This window comes from Phalacrocorax carbo, chromosome 13 (genome assembly GCF_963921805.1).
Source record: "Phalacrocorax carbo chromosome 13, bPhaCar2.1, whole genome shotgun sequence".
Classification (NCBI taxonomy): domain Eukaryota; kingdom Metazoa; phylum Chordata; class Aves; order Suliformes; family Phalacrocoracidae; genus Phalacrocorax; species Phalacrocorax carbo.
In genome coordinates, this window is record NC_087525.1 from 8,576,408 (window position 1) to 8,596,869 (window position 20,462).

Genomic DNA, 20,462 nt, shown 5'->3' on the forward strand with positions numbered 1-20,462 from the left:
TTTATCCACCTAAACTCTTATCTCATCCTCTACATACAGCTGTTCTTTCCCCATCTACCTTTCCGGCTGCTTTCTGGGCCCACTGTTGAGATCCCAGCACGCATACAAAAGACACTAAACATTGAACTTCCCACTGTGCCTGTGAAAGTCTTCATGAAAGCACACAAGAATTCAGGCCAAAGCTTAAGATCCAAGCCTATTTCTTCCTGTTAAAGACACAAGGTATCTACAGCTGCCAAAGAGCTTCCTCTATTTGTTTGTAGCCTACTACAGAGAAAAGAATGTTTTCCTGAACAGTCTTTCTGTGAAGGACTAGCTTACTGAGACACCAGCATTATTTCCTGTAGCCCCATGGATTAATATCTCCTTCAAACAATCTTAAGATCATACAAAGTTTGAAATGAGGCTGTCAGACTGTAGGTAAAAATAAGGGAGATGAGGGGTGGTACATGTAAAAGTGATGCCCTAACCCAGCATTTTTTACTTTGGGAGGTGGGAAAGGCCTCCAAGCCAAGTAAAGCAGGCCTGCATGGTGTCATCTATAAATAGCAGCTTGGAAGAGCTGAACTGAAAATAGATCTAAAATCTTCAGTCTCCTAATACATGTGAACTAACGACACCCTGGACTAATCATACGAAACGGATATGATTATAGCCAACACCTAGGCCTCACAGAAGGCTCAGAATGGCTTTACAAGAGATTTACAGTGTAAAAACTGGTTGAGTGTTGCTGCTCTTTCATTTTATCTTGTTCTGAATAAACTGATGTTTCACATTTGCAGAATGTGTTGGGCTTAATTTTATCCGGCATCCTGCCTAAGTGCTTCACAATTTCAGTCCCTTGATAGAATTCACACAAAGATTGTCGTTCACAACAAACTTGGTAGAAGCCTTGTTGGAGCGTCTTTCAGGATTGCAGGAGACAATAGTGTGTTCAGCAACTGCAGAACATGAATCGAGACAGCTGTCAGACACTATAACTCACTGTAGGCCTAATCCTGCTTTCAGTAAGCATTCACAATACCACTGCTGAAGGTCATTACTATGTCTCTAGTGTTACTAGAGAAACATAAAAACAAGACTCATTTTCTCATGCAACCAATTCTAATGTTTTAAAAAGCACCTTCCAAAGAGATTTATCACAACTGCCAAACTAGAATACTCTCTTTTACTCATTAGAGGTCAGCTCTGTGAAACAGTTAGCCTTCTCCCTGAGTGAGGGGGAAGGGAAGAACACTCCTTTCCTTCCCCTTTCCCTTTCCAGATTTCACATTGAGGTGAAACCTAGTCGTGCTGACCTGATAACAAACCAATATGAGTTAGTATTCTGCCTTGTGAGCTGCATATCAAATTTAACTTAAAATTTAATCTCCATTGTGGCTGAATAGAAAAGACTATTTTGTGGTCTAATCCAAGGAATACTAATTCATTAAAAAAAACCTCTTACATGCAGAAAAAGGAGAGAATGCATAAGTGAGAGTTGCCACAGGGGTAGCCTGAAGCCATATGCCAGCAAGTTACTCTGCTTGTATATTACGAGAATTTTTATCCATCTAATCAATAAGAAATGAGTAGTTACTATGGCAATTTCTACACTACAAGGTACTTATGCTGCAGCAGAGTATGTTCTAGAAGGACAAATACACTTAGTACTCTGTTATGTAAATTTTTGCACCTTTTACAGTGTTGCAGTGCAGCGTGCAGGCTTGAGAAAGGTGAGAAGAATAAACTGAGTCAAAAGATAGCAGAGGTTATAAAGGACTGCTTGGAAATTGTGAGTGACTAATAGATGCCAGGTTCGAGCAATCCACAAACATTCAAACAAATCAAGCAGTGATTTTGCATATCTTTAGCTTGAAATCAGATATAATGAAACTAAGATTTTACTACTCTATTTCCCTTTGATTATCTTCCTCAGAGTTTAAGTCTATGCAGCTGGAGTCTAGTCTCTCTTATACCACCATCAATTTGTACTAATATTGATTTCAAAGGATAGCAATACACCCTGCAGTAGCCAGGGCTGGTTACAGTGGTTGTATTCCCTTACAGCACAATACTCCATAACCCTGTAGGGACTGCTGACGCTTACACATACAGGGAACAAGGATAAAACTTCACCCTCAAGATACAGAACACTAAAATAAAAGCTCAATGTTCTCTTAAAGGATTGAAAATAATTGGTCATAATCATCTTTATGAAATACACAGAGAAAGTACATATGCCTCCACAATATCTTTATCCCAATTCCATTACATTATATTTTGCAGTATTTTTTTCCCCCTATACCTCTTTTCAAAATATTGTCACTTTTCAGGTATTAGAACAAATGCTGAGGAGAAACCTAAACACTACAGAGGCAGGCAGTTCCCTTAGAGATGTCTGACAAGGCAGAAACATCAAGGCTGCACGCAGAGACAAATTAAGACTCACCACAACTGCTGAAGATGGACCAATGACTGTAGCACAAGCCTGTTAAAAAGATGGTCATAGGATGAGCAATTGGCCAACTTTAGATGGGAGAAATAGGCACAACGAATGTGGGAGCCTAAGGACACTTCGAAACCTCCATTAACATCTCCTAGAATCCATATCCGAGTAACACGTGGCAAAGTTACATGCATGTCCACTTCTGACAAATATGTGCACCTATCTGTGGATCAGATTTTGATGCCTTTATTCAAGTGATTGGTGCCGAGAACTGAAAGCTAATATGACTAAAAGGTCCTGAGTTCTTTCCCACAGGATTCAGATACAATTGTATTTTTACTCATAAAATACTCACTATGAAGTTACATTATAAAGAAACAATAATTCATACATAGGAAGGCTCCAGCCCTCACTGTAGTAGCAAAGACATGGCCCCGAAAACCTCACAGGTAGAAAATAATTAAAAGGAGCAATAAGTATAACCTACAATAAGCATGCGTGTTCAAAAGAGATCTTTGAAGTGGGATGATTCCTTTGAAATTTGAGAAGAATGAAAGAAAGAAAGATCTTGTATCAAAAGATGATACACTTCGGCAAATCTTTTGAAGGCTGGGAAGTTAAATGATAGTTGTATATCACAGTCCAAGCAAAGGCTGAGGTAATGTGTAAACATGCAAACAAATCCAAAGCTCTAACACAGCACAAAGGAAAATCTCTTAAAACAGAAAGGCCATCTAGCAAGCTTAGTCTGCTTCTTCGTAATGGTGCATGTAGGGTAAGAGGCTGGGCTGCTCCTGCGTAAGACACTCAACCTTCACACTCTGCGGGCAGCCTAAGTACCACAGTAGCCAACCTTTAGCCGCTTGAAATTAAGACTGAGTCTGTCTGGATATAATTTTCGAGGATTTTTGAAAGGTCTCACAATTGGACAAGAAGAGAGTTTAAACAGGCTCTGTATTTTCTCCGAAGTGCGTTACCTCAACAGCACTCCCATCCGATGATTTCAAGTCCATTTCCTTATTAAAAAAAAAAAAAAAAAAGACCAGCTACATCAGTTTTTCCACTGCAGAAAGAAGGAATGAAACACAAGAAGTAGACTGGCCCAGAGACAATCAACATCATAAAACTAGACTTGGAAAAGGCTTTATTCTCCCCTCTTGGAAGTTTATGGGGTCCTTAATGCCACAGAGCAATACCTCAGAAAATACCACGTAACACAGTTACCAATAACATAGTTCAGAAGTTACAGCCTTTCCCTTCACTTCATCAGCTGGGTATAAGAAATAATATCCTTTTAAAATGAACAAGAACAGAGAAGGAAAGATTCTTACAGCATTGTTTCCTTAACAGAATTGTTTCTTCCAGAAAAGCTTTAAGGCAGCACACTTGTGTTTTAAAGGTTTATTTCTGTAGATGGGATAGCTTACATCAAGCCTCTCAGTTTGAATCAAGTGAACTAAGCAAGGCCAGTACCTCCTTTAGGAAACCTTTAGCTGATCACATTTTAATTTGCACCGAATGTTTCTGCATCAACCTCCATACAACTCATCCTAGACAGAACTTCCTTATAGCAAGTTGTCCTTTTAGCTAGCTCTGCAGCCAAGGTTCTCTGAGGCACTGAAAATGGAAGAAAGCGTGGCCTGTAAGGAAACACAACAGGAACTGACTTCACATCTAAGCTAGTTCTCAAAGTGGCTTTTCTATAGAAGTGTTTCCAATAACAAACTTCAGCAAATATCCAAATTGCAGTTTAGAGAGCCTGTCACTGTGGTCTCAACAGACCTGCAATAGCACCAACTGTTCATACCACGTGAAAATAAAATCTTTTTAGAAGAGCAACATACTTCATTGTGCTGCGCTGAGAGAACTGATGCCTACTAGGAACTAGAAATTACCCTAGAAGTAGAAAAAACACCATTTGCTCATAAAATGGTTTGGTCTTAAAAGAAAAGGCCTGAAGCATGTCAGCCACTCTTGGATCTCCAAGATTTTGTGTCCAAGATGGGGCATAAAGCATGTCCTGTGAGTTACAAAACACCACGAGCATTCCACTTTCAGTATTTTACACTCCCTAGCCTCCCATTACCTAATTTCTATTGTGTAATGACCTATTTATAGACTTCAGGCTCTTTACTAGTTATTTTATTGTTATCAGTAACAATTCTGTTACTTGCACTACTTCCTTACTTCAGATTTGTACTGCCCTAGCACTCTCAAGAAAACAAAACAAAAGAAAACAACCCAAATGAAACTACCCAACCCCACAACACATAACCCACACTTTTACAGGGTGGTGGAAGATTTAGCAAAACAGCTGTTTTAAGAGCCTTGCAATATCATAGGTGTAAGCAGAAGCAAAGACAATATTAAACATACTCGAATTAGAGCATGAAAGGACTTCTTCGACAATGAGTCACTGCTAGACAATTTAATAAGAAGTAGGACCTTACCCTCTACAAGCACTTGAAAAAAGAAAAAGTAAGAGGGGAAAAAAAGTGGGGAAAAAAAACCCCAAAATGTTCTTTACTAAGCCACAGTAGCAGCAAGGGAAGTTAATCCTTTTCATTCTACCTTCTCTCTGTGTTCTGAGAGGTTACTTTCATCCCCTTGCTCCTACACAGCCTTGTTCCAAAGGGCCTCACGGACAAGGATCCCTTATTACTTAGTCATTTCTGAAAGATGGACCTCAAGCTACACAAAAACTGAAAACAAAAGTGAGTAGAGCCTAAGCATCACCACCTCCCCACCATATCTTACAGCAGTTGGGAACACTGGGCAAGGAGAACAATAGAAAACGCCCCATAAGTGCTTCCTGGTGGAAGCCAGTGCTACTATAAACTGAGATATTACTTTGTTAAAAGAAGGGAAAAGTTACATGGGATGTGGGAGAAGGGAGAACGCCAGGGGGAGATTTGACTCGGCTACTTACAAGAACGTATAGCCAAGCCCTCTCTGCACATTTCAAGGACAGAGTGAGGGACCATGTCTTTTTCAAATACTTCGTAACTCTTCAGATGATACTAAATGTCATTTGGAAGCACTTTGCTTATATGCACACAGCTATTAGAATGAGGTCAGAGGCATTGGGAGGGAAGCAGGGAAAAAGAGAACAGTACTTGGGCAGTTAGAGACAGGGCATGCATTTGCACCTTCCTCTGGGGTGGGCAGAAGGCTCGGTTAACCCTGGCGTTACTGTAATTTAATACTTTCTGTAATTACTTCAGCACAGCTTTGCACAACCATGGGGTAACATACACCTCTTCACACCACACACCTTCAACGCTACAAAAGACAGGTAGGATTCACCAGCTCTACTTATCATACCTTTGCTTTCAGTTGTCCTGTAAATGGGAAATCTACAGATAATCCTTCAGGACAGACAAATTCCCATTAGAAGGGGTTACCTTCCTCTCTACTGCATTCAAGATATGAACAAACCCTCTTGAAGCAGCCAATTTAGCAGATGATAAATTACTACTTTGTCTTCCCTTTCTCCTCGCTAAGGGACTATATATGTTACAATTAACATCTCTATCCCTTCTGTTTCTGAGTCTGCTCTGACCAAAGACATAGGAAAACTTTACAGAATAATCAGTTTCTGAATTCACAACTTCATTATCAACACAGGAGAACAGAAAATGTTCTTACCACGTCAGGACAGTTCACTTCGCATCCAACACACGAGAGACGAAGAATACAGACACATAAGCAAGCCAATCTAATTCCCTGCTTGCAACAGGAAAAGTTTTTACCCTCCCAACTGCCTATGCACCAAGTCTCTCCCTTCCCTTCCCTGGGCTCACCTGATTGCAGTTAGCAGCTCCTTAATTCAATTTACTAATTCAGCAGAAAACTAACAAGCAGAAGCAGGGGAAAGAGGCACAGTGTGTTATATTAACTCAGCTGTGTTGCCTAACTGCCTGATGAATGACAAGTCACATAACCTAATTGGACAGAGCCAGGTCAGGAAACTGTTTCTACACTTAACTGTTGAACAATTAGGCTTGCATTTAGTGGATCATTATTGACTTTAAGATCTTATTTATGTGTTGCTGACTCCCACAATATAACAGGAGGATTTTCCAAGGGTATCTCTGTCCAGTGCACAACATAAAACAGGATAAAGTTCTTTAGATTTGCCTGCACTTAGAAAGTTTCCAAAGACAAACTGCAGCGGCAGGATGCCTTTCTGTTTCAAGTGGGACAAGTCTACCCAAGACAGCTGCTTGCAACTGGAACAAGAGACTGTGAGACAATGATGAGAAACTGGAATGGAGGACTGACCAAAGGGAGATGGACCCTTTCCCCAAGTAGAAAACAGAAGAGGGCAGATCTGCCAGTTTCCCACTGCTTTCCCCACTTCTCTGTACAGTCCAGACCTCTTTGGACTCATCCATTTTGGGCTTTAACTGCATTCAAATATATCTGGAAAAAGGATGATTACCTAGCACTATCAGGTTGGCTTGTGGGAAGAAAAGGAAAAAAAAATTGTTTGAGACATGTCTGAGGCTTGGGAGAATTTTTTAAAAGTGACTTAAAAAGTGACTTAAGCCCCCCATATTCCTTTGGCAATTTTTACAAGATATAAACTTCTTTAGTGCTCCATAGCTTGCCTGAATACCGAGTTTTCCATTTGTCCATATTCATATTTTCAGACACAGTGAGAGGGAGACAACAGAGGCCAGATATGAAAAGCACAACCACAGCTGTGCAGTCAGGCTTGTCTAGAATCTGTCAGGCCATAGTTCCAGAGCAGTCAATAGCGGCCGGTTTCCTATTCATGCTGCCCTACAGCTACAACAGCATATTGAGCAGCTCCATACATTCAGGTAAACATGACTCTCCCTGCAGATTGATGATCTTTTCTCACAGTAATTAATTATAAAAAGGATAGGGTGTTGTGCCTCTCAGCCTCCATTTTATCTGGTTTTGACAGAGTTTGTTCTTATAATTATCTTTTTATTTAGCATCACTCTGCTGCGCTTCACACTGGATCTTCCAGCCTTCTAACAATGAATGAGGGGGTCCATGAGACCCACATGTTTGGCTGCCAGGCTCTCCCCCAGACTCCCTCCCTTTTGTCACCTCGGTCTGCAGATGCAGTTCTATCCACCGGTATGGAGAAGGTGCTTAAATCATTGTATCCAGCACTTGTATATACACATTGTGTACAGCACTTTGACAAGCCTTTACACTGACATGCTTGTAACAGATTGGTAGGTTGCTTCCATAATCCTCAGGAGAAGGGACAATGGCACCTTTTCTTTTCTTGCACTTGTAATTTACTTAACACGGGGGGCCTAGCCCTAGACTTGGACTTCTATGATAATAACACCAGCTGTCACACCGTAGACTGGGGGCATTAGACCAAGTGGTAAATCTTGGTTCAGTATCTTGCAAGACAAAGACATTTTGTTAGATTAAGTTCAGTAAGTGATGGATCCATTTCTTGAAAGTCACATGCACAAAGAAATTGAGCCCCCTGTTTGCAGAGACGAAACAGCTTCAGCAGTTTCCAGAGTTCTGGTACTGGGGGTGACAGACCTGTTACAGCTCACACACAATCACACACAAGGTGGTTACGCCTTCCTCAAATTCTTTACTGCAGGAAAGTGGCAACCCCTCAAGTTAGCCGACAACCATGAGGATCTCCATCTGTTGTTCCATGTATCATTCCCTATTTGTTAGAGCTGACTGTCGAAGATTCATGCAACCTCTTGCTTTCCAAAGGTTTCCAACAACATCAGTTGTCTGAGAAAAAGAACCTGTGAACAATCTTTGCCTAAGAGAACTGAAATGAAAACCAATGTGGTTATTAGTGAAAAGAGAGAAGTGTCATGATAAGACATTATCTCATTTAGGACATGAGATTACATCAACAGCCATACCATTTGCACACAAAACCCATGCAACGTAATGCAGCTCAATTCAGCACAGACATAAATCTAAATGTGGCTAATCACATTAGTCTGTCCACACAAAATGAAATGACCTGTGACTAACACAGATGAAACAGAATTATTTGTAGGGCAATGTGAGCATCTATTTGGGCTGCACTCAATTCTAGCTGGTTAGGAAGTGAGGGCAACAAGGAAAATAGGACCCTTTCTTATGCTCAGCAAGCTTTGCACACACAGTAAGAAATTATTTTGCTGAAAGACAAATTGTTCAATATTTTGCAAATATTGTTTTGCCCCCTGAAGGACAGTTATTTGGTTTGATATATTCCCATGATCTCCAGGGAACTACGCAGAAACAAAGGTGTGGATAAAGACAGACAGAACAATAATGAAGTCGGATGCCTGGGGGTGCCGATAATGTGCTTTCAGGTCACCAAGTAACTACGTCTAATGGCACTTTACTTAGGAGAGGTATATACAGTTCAGAAGTAGAAAATTGGAGATGTCTGAGCAAAGGCCAAAAGAGCTGTAATAGTTTATACCATCTGAAGGTGTGGCCCAATGTACAACCATGTTCTCTCTAAAGACTTCAGTTAAAGGCTACCAGCTGCATTTCCTAGAGGTAGGTAGTTAAGGTAGAGGAACAGGCATAGATGGTTATAAAGACCTAATGCTTCCTGAACAAACATCAGCTTCAATGTGGGACACTGCAGTGTATGGAATCAGTATCCCTAGCTAGTCATGTGCTTTGCTGCTGGGAATATTAATGACTACCTTGGGCTTTGTGATTAAAATATTATGCTTTTTCTACTGGTAGGGATTAAGCAAGAAAGAAGGTTCCCAGTCTCCTAATTATAACACACAGAAAGTATAATTTGATGGCACATATGTTAATCACATAAGGTAGCCTTAGGAAGCATCCACATCCACATATGACAAATCCTTGTTATGCCAGAGATCAGGCCTAGTTCAGCAGGCTTTTCCTAGTCTGAGATGTAGTGAACAAACGGACCTTGCCGAAGTGCCTGGAGAATAGTGACCTCACACCTCTTCAAGCTGCACATTCATAAGTGTGGATGCAAAGAGAGGTGACTAAGATGGGTTGACTTTTGCACCAACATCAAAATTTGTTCAAGCAGGAACTAGTAATCAGGACAGATGACTGCAGCTGTGCAAGACCTCTTCTTTCTAAAGCCAGGAAGAGAAAGATATGTCCTAGAGCATCTGAGCTGGGTAAGCCATTTTCCAGTACTCTTTTGAATAAAACAGTGAAATGGACCAGCTCTCTAGAGAAACTGAGCCTATAGATTGAGTACTAGCCAATAGTATATGTTTATAAGCAACAGCCTGATTCAGCCAAAGAATTATTTTTGGATATTTTTGTTCTTTAAATGAGGAAGAGAGAAGCTACTGGCAGCCTGCCATTGTAATGTGATATCTTGGCAGGAAAACGCTTTGTATTATATCACAACCATATGGTGGTGGAAAAGATTTTTTTGCTGTTAAGTTCCTGTAATAGTCCATTCCCATTTTTAACACAGCCGTTCTGTATAAGAAGAATATGTTTTCTTCACAATTCTATCACAAGAGCTGTTAGTATATGACACACTTTTATACTTAATAATGGTCAACATTAAAAACATTACAGTTTCAGAGGTACAATTACCTCTTCTATTGTGAAAAGGTAAAGGAGCTCACTGATGGAATGTAGCTTCTTTGAAGAGTTAACCCTGGTTTCCCATAAGAAGGCATTCCTTTTTTCTTTTTTTTTCCCAATGGATGAGAATACTGTCCAAACCAGCCATGATCAAATGAAGTCTAGCATTCTTTGGGAACAGTGAGAACAGGAAGATGTGTGGGAAGCTGATGCTTGCATTTCTGTCTTCACCAGCTCAGATCCATTCCAGGAATGGCAACAATAAATAGATTCCCTCAGATGTCTTCATATTGCTAGTAGAAACCCAAAGCAAGTCAATGCTATAGGAAACTGAGCTTTTCACACATTCTTAGGACAGATTCCTACTTTGGTCCAGCTGACTTTCTCCCTGTACATGTCTAGGAATCAGCAGATACCAACATCGATGAATTAAAATCTTTTAGACTCAGAAGTCTTCAGGCTTTGACTTTCCTGTTGGGATAAGCCCGTTATCAGTATGAGGCCATGAATGAGTTTTTGGCGTATGCATCCTCCCCAGCACCCAGTACCAAGCATGTGTTACTATGCTGCTCATGTTTCCAGCTTTTACAGTCTTCTATCTTTGCAACACAAAAATGAATAAAAGTACACAGAATCTCTTTTCCATTAACAGCAATCCAAACACCACCAGAACCATCTCTGCAGTCACCTTTTTTGCCAAGGAAGCTGAAATACAAGATAAGACACAGGGGTACTTACCTAACAAACGTCTCTCCAGCACAGCAAATTAATTTCCATTAAGGGTTCCTGAGGCTGATCTGTGCAGGATCCTAGTTCGGAACATGATACCCCTGCAGCTTGCTCTTGCCCAGACAACTCTGCTTGTTCTCAGGAGTGCATAAAGCAGTGAATGGGTAGCTGGATACTACTTCACTGAAATGCTTTGGCCCACTGTGGCTACACTAAAGTGCAATAATAAATTAAATAATGCCCCAGAACATTTCCAGACACATGAATGTGAACATCTATGTAGTTAAGCCTATAGGATGGTTGCTGGTATGTTTCTGACACAGGCACCCTACAGCCCCAAGGCGCGGGTCAGAGTCATGAAGTTCCAGGAGCTGTCCCCAGCCAGCAGTACTTACACATGCGGAGGCCCGGATAGTTTTCAAGTGTAATCACATGCTGTTCTGTGCCAACAGACCTCAAGGCCTTTGTACTTTCATAATTTCTAACAGGTTTAATTTAGTAGGAAATATGTAAGCTAAGCAATTCCCATTGGTTTCAGGTATGGTCTGATGTCAAGAACTATTTGCACTCCATGAGTGAAAGGGATAGAGTCTGGCCTACATTTGAATTTGCCCCAAGTCCTTCATGATATTGTTATGATCTGGATGCCTACAAAAACCAGATAACAACAGAATTACTGAACTCTGGAATGAAAACCCATAGGGAGGAGTTTGTGAAAAAATGATAGAAAATTCCACTGCTTTGACTTGTGTGATGGCAGGGCTGAAGTTTCTGCGCTCACTCCCTGAGCAGAAACATTACCAGAGCAGGTACAAATATGAGACTATTTCAACAAATGGTCCATAGCTTGCCTACATGTTAGAATTCAATTTTCTCTACTTTCATATACCTTTATTGCACTTCTTGGAACATAACAACCTAAGAGGTTTCTCTTTATAGCATGGAGCATATGAATGTTATAAAAGTATTTACAGCAAAATATCCTCAAGAATTACTTACATTACTGTCAGCTCTTTTGAGACACTTAGACTAATCACATCGTTAGGGATTTTCCTTTTTAAAAATGTCCGTGTCCCTTGATAAAGACCTTCACACTTTAGCCAGAGAAACCACATTTTGCTCATAGGATGTATTTCTGACTGACAGCATAGTTTGCAGCCTTTAAAAATATTCATATGCAGTAGTCAAAACATAGCACGCTTGCAGCCCCTTGGAATCTTAATTCCAAGCCTGTCTAACTTCCTGTCAAAACTTACAGAGTAAGCAGTAATCAGAAAGATCTACTGTGAGAAAGACTGAGTATTGCAGGATCCAATGAGACAAAAGAAAAGGGCTATATTTTCTGATTTTCCAGAGCAGAATTGCAAAACAAACAATGCAGCCTCAAAGCAACAAATCTGAATTGGTCATGGTATAGTTCAATGGAGAACACTCTGAAATGAAGCACTCTGAGAAGAAAATGAGAGATGAAAGAAAGACTTGACTGTAATTCACCTTTGTTAATATGGAAATTATGAAAATAAGTAAATGCCTATAAAAAGACATTAATGGAATTCACCCAGATTTATGGTTTGAATTTGATTCTGTCATTCCTTCTTATATATAAACCAACAGAGCTCAAGCTGCCTAAAAAGCACCACTATTACAGTAATACAGAAGTCTGCTATGCCTAGTCAATAATCTTAACTCTTCCAGTGAATGGTATACCAACAGTAAATGGGCCAAGAACACAGACTTCCTCTACCTTAAGTATTAACCATACCTTTGAGCAAGTATCCCCTGAGTAAAGCTTAGTCTTCTGCAGGCATTATTACCAGCTCTTTCCAAGCCTTTGCTTGCCAGTCAGATATAAATGACGTTGAGAGTTTGCAGCTGTTACCCTTGAGATCAGTGGTGAAATTTGCTTAAGCTTTGCTGTCTCTAGGAGTGTAATGGTATGTGGGAGCACTCCAAAAAGGCTAGAACAGTGCAGCAGCTTATGACCTCCACTATAGACCTCTGAAGAGATAAACTGAAGTCTCTGGTCAGGTCCCAGGTATAAAGTGAAATCCAAACCCACCTCATTCCAGAGATCACCAAATCAAGACACAGTCACTTAACATGTTCACGTGCACACACGCGCAGAGAGGTGAGCAGGCCTGGAGACAGCAAAATCGCAAGTCAGCGTGCACGTCCTGACACGAGACTAGACAGATTTGTTCAAAACCAACTTGAACTATGCCTAAGAGCAACTAATTTTCTCCTCATGTTCATTACATTCTCTCTCCTCTTTATGTGAAAATGATCATTCTGACCTGCAGAAAAATGTTTGATTATTACTCAGTTTCATGGTCACAGCATTAAGTTTTTTCAAAGACATCTTACAAACTGAGAACAAAAAAAGAAAAAAAAAAGAAAAAGCCCTGTTACCTAAGAGCCTATTGAAATTCTTTAAGTCTCTGGGCATGCATTATGTATTCACCAAGTTTGCTGCTGGTGATGTAAGTTAGAAATTCTCCTGCTGGTTTTGATTACAGCCGCAGAGTCACAGATTTGAACAGCGGTAGACAATCATTTTTCTGAGCCTGCACATAAATATAAAACGTTTCCTTTTTCCTTATCACATAAACCTTCCACTATGATTACTTCAAAATGAATTCCTGTTTTCTTCAGATTTTCTCCACTTATCGTTTTACAATTAACAAAATGTATTCCATCCAACAAAGCTCTGTTATTTGCATATTCAAAGGTCACCATACAGGTTAAAGTTATTTAACTATGAAAGAGATGATAATTTCACAATCTTTTTACATGCAGATAAAATACAAAATTACCTCTGGGTTTTTAATTTGCACATTTACAGACACATGATAAAGAGTTTTACGATAATGGTATAAGCAGCACAACGAACTTTCAATTAGGCTGTGACAGCTCTTCCCTCTAGTCTTTGCATTGTCATTTTATTATTTAAAACACTGTCATCTTTTTAAGGGAGCAACAAAGAATTTTACTTACTACACCCATAGTTTGGAACCAAAATGGCAGCTTCTCCCAAGAGTGCAGCTGCAGCATGTCAGCTCGTGCACATGCACTGCTTGGCTCCTTGCCAAGCAGGGTGGGAAAGAGATAGAATCAGGTACAATTAGATCAACAGACCATCAGGTTTTATGGTGTCACTAGGACTGAACAGTCCAGATCATCAGATTAGAGCAGTGATAAATTGCAAAGAAGTGTCCTATATATTGCTATAGCACCCTTGTGGTTGGTTTTATTTTTTACTTTACGTTATATTGCCCTTGTACAAACACAATAGAAATCCTTCTGGATGTGAAACCTAAATTATTCCTGGTAAAAGCAATGCTCACTAAATTTCCTATAAAACTGTAACAAAGTGAAATTCTGCCCCCCATCTAAGAAGTTCTTGGCATACCTTACAGAAAATTAGATTCCTCAGCATGACACTTCACCCACCTCAGGCAAACCAATGCAGCTGAGCTAATTATGTGTCCAATTCATTCCAAAGTTTCCCTCTTCTCAGTTAACACCATGGCCACAAACATATCCAACCTCTTAGAATGAATATTTCTTAGTATTATGAACTACTCCAAAGTTGGTTGCTGTGACTACTTTCTATTTGTGTTTAAAGCCAACCATGTCAAAGTCATACTTTGCTTTTTGTCCCCAACTGCCTGAACTTCTAAACCACAGTGTAATTGATTGCAACAAAGCAATTGCTGTATTTTTAGATGTCTAATCAAAACCTGCTACAGCAACTTCTATGGCAGTAAAAACTATAAAAATTATGTGAATTTCATGGAAAAGAAGATCCAACAAACCTCCAGAAATTGACATTACTTATTGAAAATCACAGGTAATTTTACATCTCAGCTGACTGCAATAGAATGCAGCCATTTCTGGTCATATCTGATGTAACAATATTGCACACCGATGGTAAATCTTTTACAAATGGAACTATTTTGGATGGTGTAATCAGTGGGTTGCACAAAACCACAGACAATTTACTTCTCTCAAGCACTCTGAACAGAAAAGAAAGGTCAGAGACACATGTAGGCAAAGGAACGCTTCTATGGAAGTCACAATAACCTATGAGTACAATGGATCTAGAATAGCTGTTGAGCTATTGTACTGTCAGAAGTTTTACTCTCCTTGACATGTGTCTTCCTCAACTTCATTTGCCATGAATTCCCACCTGGCCTGGAACTTGGAGAGTTCAACAGGTTTTTTCCATCCTGAGACACCTTAAAGGATCTCTGCTTCTTCTCAGATTCTTCTAATTTAATTTTTGTGTCAGCTCTAGGTTGGTTGATACGGGGTGGAGAGAAGGAGGCAAATGCAAGTCACAATGAATAGTATCCTAATTGTACGTATTACAGTTATATGCTGTTGCCCCATAGTAACTGCCCCTTCCAAAAAAGAAGATTCAAATTAATAATACAAACCCCGCAATCTTAGAATTAGAATGCAATTTTTGAAGACTTCTATTACAGGAATTACAACCACATTCCTTCGTGGCTGGATATGAGAACACCAATGACAATATTACAATAGCAAAACCAAATGCCATGCATTTAAAAGACTATTTAGAAAGACATGAAGAATTTAGAGGTCTGGTACACCTAATACTGCATAAGAAGTGACTTAAAATTGACTGAGGTGGAAGTCTGAAGATGAACCGAAACTTTTTAGAGGTTGATAAAAATAAGAAACCTGGTAAAGTGCATTTCTCTTCCTGAATTCTTCTGAAAGTGGATGTGTGAGAAGGACTACAAAAGACTTCCATTTTTAGGTCATGTCAAATAAGACTGCAAATCATGTCTTGGAGAAGTGGAAGTCTTGGGGCAAGATGAAATTGCCACTGTAGTCCAAAAGAGGACTGTATCTATTTTACAGGTGAGGAGCTTACCTGGACCCTTTACAGACCTTGATACAACACTAAAGTGGAAACTAACAACATTAAAATACCTGAATTAAAAAAAAAACAAACCCAAACTTTTAATCCTTCTGTGATATTACATGTACAGAATTCACAGTCTCTGGGACTACACTCTTGTGCATGCAATATACAGGAACTATGGAACTACCAAGTTGCTTTCAGTAATTCATCCTGTAATCCTGTCTTTAGTTAGTGCTTTACTGCAGAAAGCACCTTGAAGCCAAAATCTGGTCATTGATGTAGTGGAAGAAAAGAGTGGTGAAGACTGGTTTGCTATCAATGTACTTTCTGAAGCATGAGATTTCACATAGCTTAAGAAATTAGAAGTGTTATTGCTTATATAATTATTCAGTCCTTTTAAACCATCCAGCTGCAGTATTAATCTTGGTAACCTTCCTTGGCAATGAATTAAACAGACTCACCAGACACTGAATAAAAGTAGTATTTCCTTTTATTGGATCCACATTTGTTCTAGTTAATATCATCAAGTTCACATAGAAAGAACAAAGGAGGATCTTGTTTTCACTATACATTTGTGATCTTGATGTAGATTTTTTAAATTCAACAAATTCTTTGTCCTATTTCCTTGCTGTCCTGCCCAACTGTATGCCTCTTCAGATTAAATAAAACAATAATAATATTTTTTTAAAATTGCAGAAGGCAGAGAAGTTGTCACTTAGTCTTCTCCTAGGATACCTGGTACCCCTGCCTCCATTCTGAGACATGAAAGGCTCTTTGAATTATACTATAACATGAGCTGTATGCCTGAGTGGTGGAATAAAAAACACCCACTCTTCACCAAACTGTTTACCAGCCTACACTGAGGAGTAACCAAGACTACTGCATGGAACTAGAAGAAAATCTTTTAATAGTCTATTTGACAAAGAAATTGAAGTTTCAGGCCAACTCTCCAGAAATTCATGCCAAATTCAGAAAAATTTTGGCTTTAGAAAAAGGAAAAAGAACACACAAGAAAACAAGACTTGTGTGATCATCCTTTGCAAATGTTTGCATGCCTGTCCATTGCTGCCACCATTTTCTCACCCTAATAACTTTGACACCCAGTAGCCAATGTTAATTAAACCTGGCACAGCAACAGCAATTGAACAGAAACTACAAGTCTCCTGAAAACAAACAGCGAGCTAAAGGAGAGAGTTCCCATTAGCACACACACTGAGGGGAAACCTCTGACATGAGCTTTGCTAGAAGGTACCAACAGCTCCACATTAGCAAGAGCAGTTGCATGTGCTTCAATTACAACTCACAGCGTGTTTGACACCCAAGCACCACAACTGGAAGCAATGAGCCTTATGAGTTCTTCCACTTTCAGGATGGAAATACACACACATGAAAAAGAAGTCCAGTTCTTCCAACAGTTCAACAACCCAATAGCTAAGCTCCATGCGGGGTAGGATGGAGCGCCTCAATGTCTGAAGTAGGCAGGTAGCCTGCACATCTAGGGGATGATGAAGGAAAGGCATTTTAGTCATTGCCCTAACTTAAGTCAGAAGGAAAATTCTTATCCCACCCCCATTTGGGATCAGCCAAAGAGGAGAAGTGACTCAGAGGTGTCTTACTGTCACAGAATCTCCATGGAGCCCCAGCTTCTGTGTTACACTTTGCTCCGGTCTCTGCTTCAAGCCACTGCATCACCCAAAAGCTGGTCCAGACCAGGAACTATGTAAACACCAAACAACAGCACATTTTCCAACAAAGAAAATGGACATTTTATTCTTTTAATGCATAGAAGTACTTTTCTCTCTGTATCTTACAAGTAGCTCTGAATTTCATCTTTTTTTCACATTTATTTTAATCCCCTGCCTTCAGTTCATTTGAGGAATCTTAGGGAGATTTTGGAACAACTTTACAGATTTATTTTTTCTCTTTCGATAAAGCCACTCCTCTTTTTTGTTGTACCTTCACTTGAATATTTTTATGAATACAATAAAAAGATGAAAGAACCCCATATTTAAATGCTCTGCTTGTGTTACAGGACTATACTCTTACCTTTCTTAACCTGACTGCATATCAGTGCCACAGAGCTGGATGCGGGAGGGCACAAGGCATTAGCTTAGCACAGGCTTGGTTAGACCCTGAGGTCTGAATGTACGGCTGTACTCAGATACTCAGCCCTTGGCAAGGAACCAAAAGGCAAAAACTGCTGCCAGTTGCACTCAAAGGCAAATTTCCCAGAAAGACATAATCCAGAACTGGAAAGAAGGTAAAAAGGTTTTGGCCAAAGGCAGAGTTGCTTCATTCTAACAGGGAGAACGTGGTTTCAACTTCTTCCCATGTCTTTCCCCTTAGAACAGTGAGGTTTTCCATGTGCCCAGGACTTAAGCGATGGGAATATGGAGCCACTAAAAGGCTCCAGAGATTAGCTATGGAAGAAAAAAGAAAAGAGTACAAAGTAGGGCATTTTGTTTGCAACTTTTACCAGCATTATTCCTTAGAGAGAGGATTGAGTCTTTCTTTTTCGCAGTGTGGGTGGAAGCATAAGTGGAAGGCATTGTGAGTCAGATCAGATCAAGCTACCGCCAAGCTTTCCAGTAAGCTTTCTGAAGCCATGACATTGCAAATGACATTCCTCTTGGGCCTCAGTTTCCCAGTTGTAAAAAGACAACTTTTTTCATGGAAGCTGCAAGATGGCTGTTATTTAGTGTGGGCCCTTATAAATAAGTGTCGAGGAGTGGAAGGTTCCAGACAAGACAACAGTATGTGAAAAGCAGAGATTGTCATGTCTCAGTGCTGAGAATGTGTTATTTCTCAAGAACCATACCCACTAGTGCTTAAAACTCTCCTAAGCCGTAATTCCAGCTGAGTATGAATGCTTGACATTTCAAAGATTCCTGTGGACACAAAACATTCTTAAAAGTAACTTTTTAATGTGGAAAAACATTCGTTCTGAATTTGTTTTTTTAATAATGGGGAGAAGAGGATGTGTTTGTCCATCTCCAGGGGTTCCCTATGCTGCCTTATAGTAGGAGCAATTTGGGACATTTGGACATAAGGAATCTTTCAGCTCCTTTCCCATGCTGTGGTAAGAATGCTCTAGAAGTCCTTAGAGTCCTCACTGAGCTGAGGCTCTCAGAGCATTCTGTAAGAAGACAAGGTCATGATCCCTGGTACTGAAGCTCCTTGGAGCAAGGGTATCAGACCACCAGAAGGTTTCCAGGAGCACAAGCAAGCCAGCTGGTGTGCAGCATTTTGTCCAGAAACCTGGTATTTTGGCCCAAGTTTCCTGAAAACCAAATAGTTTCCATCAAACATTCATTTGTGAGTAAATTTACACTGTCTGATGAAATCCATTTAACTGAGAAAGAGCTTGCTATGCATTCCCATTCATCCCTCTGTGGAGAAGGGAACGGACCATAAAAATGTCTGTGCTAACATTACAGCAGGAGACTCAGGTGAAAAGAGTGGGGACGCGGGGGGGCACTGAAGTAACAGTCTTTACTCTGGGAGTTAGGAGAAGCCCCATGCTCTCCAGGTGCAAATATTTCTAGGTGTACATCACATGAATCTATAATCTCCTTTGTCTCTCCTGCAACTCATGTTATATCTGCAAAAAAAGACAGACTGGGCAAAGGAGCCAAATGCCATTTAGGACATCAACAGTGTTACCACAGGCTTTGAAGGGAAGTTGTTTCATGAAAGCTACCATAAACTTAACTCCCTACCCAGCCTGATAGCTACTAAAATGTGGTTCTCAGCAAATAGCCTATAGTGAATGGAACAAAAAAGCAGAATTTAGAATTGAAAAGAATTAGTTTACTAATTCTGCACAAAACATTGACATTCCAAAAACCAAACACAAAATTAAGTATCAGATCTCCTGAATAATACTGAAGGCTTCATTGCCTAAGCACATTTATGGGCTCTAAGATGTGTATTGAGTTTCAGGCTTTGGCAGTACGTTCCAAGGCTCTTGGGAAGCACACTTACCACTTTCTAATCCACACCCTGTTGGTTATTACTGCTGGTTTATATGGTACGGATTATATAAAGTGACAACAGATCAGACTTGACAGGAAAGGCTGATTTTGAAACTGCAGCAAGTCATCTTCTAAATGTAAAATCATTATGTTGAACGTTAATCCATTAGTATCCTTAGCACATTAAATAAGAACAGTAGAAGCTGTTCTAATTTTTATTATCTGTTACTATTTTTTCCTTCTTTTTTTTTTCAAACTAGCAGCAAAAATTTCAGAAGATACAAACTCTTAGTAAGCATAGAAATGTATTAACACAAAAGTAATTTGGCAGTATTACATCACTTGATACCTGCATTCACATCACCAGCTGTTTGAATCTTCCTCTCAACTTCTAGACAATTAAACTATTATGTTATGAAAAAAAAAATTGTAATAAACCGATCTTCATGTACAATCCCTAAAAAAGCATTAATTATCCATACAGCTTTCAGGGATAACACAAATCAGAAAGTCCTGCCTCTTTTTTGAATTCTTTTTTGTTTTCCATGATGCCATAGGATACACTTGGATATAAGGACTTGAATTCTCCTTCAAGCAAAAGCATCTCTTTAAGGAGTGCTGCATGACCAAACTGTCAGAAAAGCATACTGGTGATTAGCAATCATTGTGTGCTATCATTTTTCCCACAAAAATAAGCAGGAGCAAAGGTTGCTTCTTGTATTTGAAGCTGGTAATATCTAATGAACATTCTCAGCAACAGGCACCGATAACTACAGTCTTTGCTACAAAATAAAATTCTACATTAAGAGATCCCAGGGAAAGCACATGATTTCTTTCTTCATGAACCAGTACGTGCTAGATAAAAATAATTTAAAAAGAC

General features: G+C 39.7%; 1 protein-coding gene and 1 long non-coding RNA gene across 4 annotated transcripts in view; both read right to left on the reverse strand.

Annotated features, from left to right (window-relative positions):
* LOC135315605 (uncharacterized) overlaps positions 1-6,307 on the reverse strand; it is a 78,616-nt gene extending 72,309 nt beyond the window's left edge. Inside the window, exon 1 of the long non-coding RNA XR_010375085.1 lies at positions 6,232-6,307. This is a non-coding gene — a long non-coding RNA (uncharacterized LOC135315605). The remainder of the gene's footprint in view (positions 1-6,231) is intronic.
* Positions 1-20,462, reverse strand: part of CABCOCO1 (ciliary associated calcium binding coiled-coil 1) — a 236,694-nt gene that overhangs the window by 133,518 nt on the left and 82,714 nt on the right. The window contains exon 1 of one of the 3 annotated variants that reach the window (XM_064464763.1): positions 6,077-6,200. The exons of the other annotated variants lie outside the window; for them this stretch is intronic. The gene's annotated coding sequence lies outside the window, so the exon portion shown is untranslated. Of the gene's footprint in view, positions 1-6,076; positions 6,201-20,462 lie in introns of those variants that run through there. 3 annotated transcript variants of the gene reach the window in all.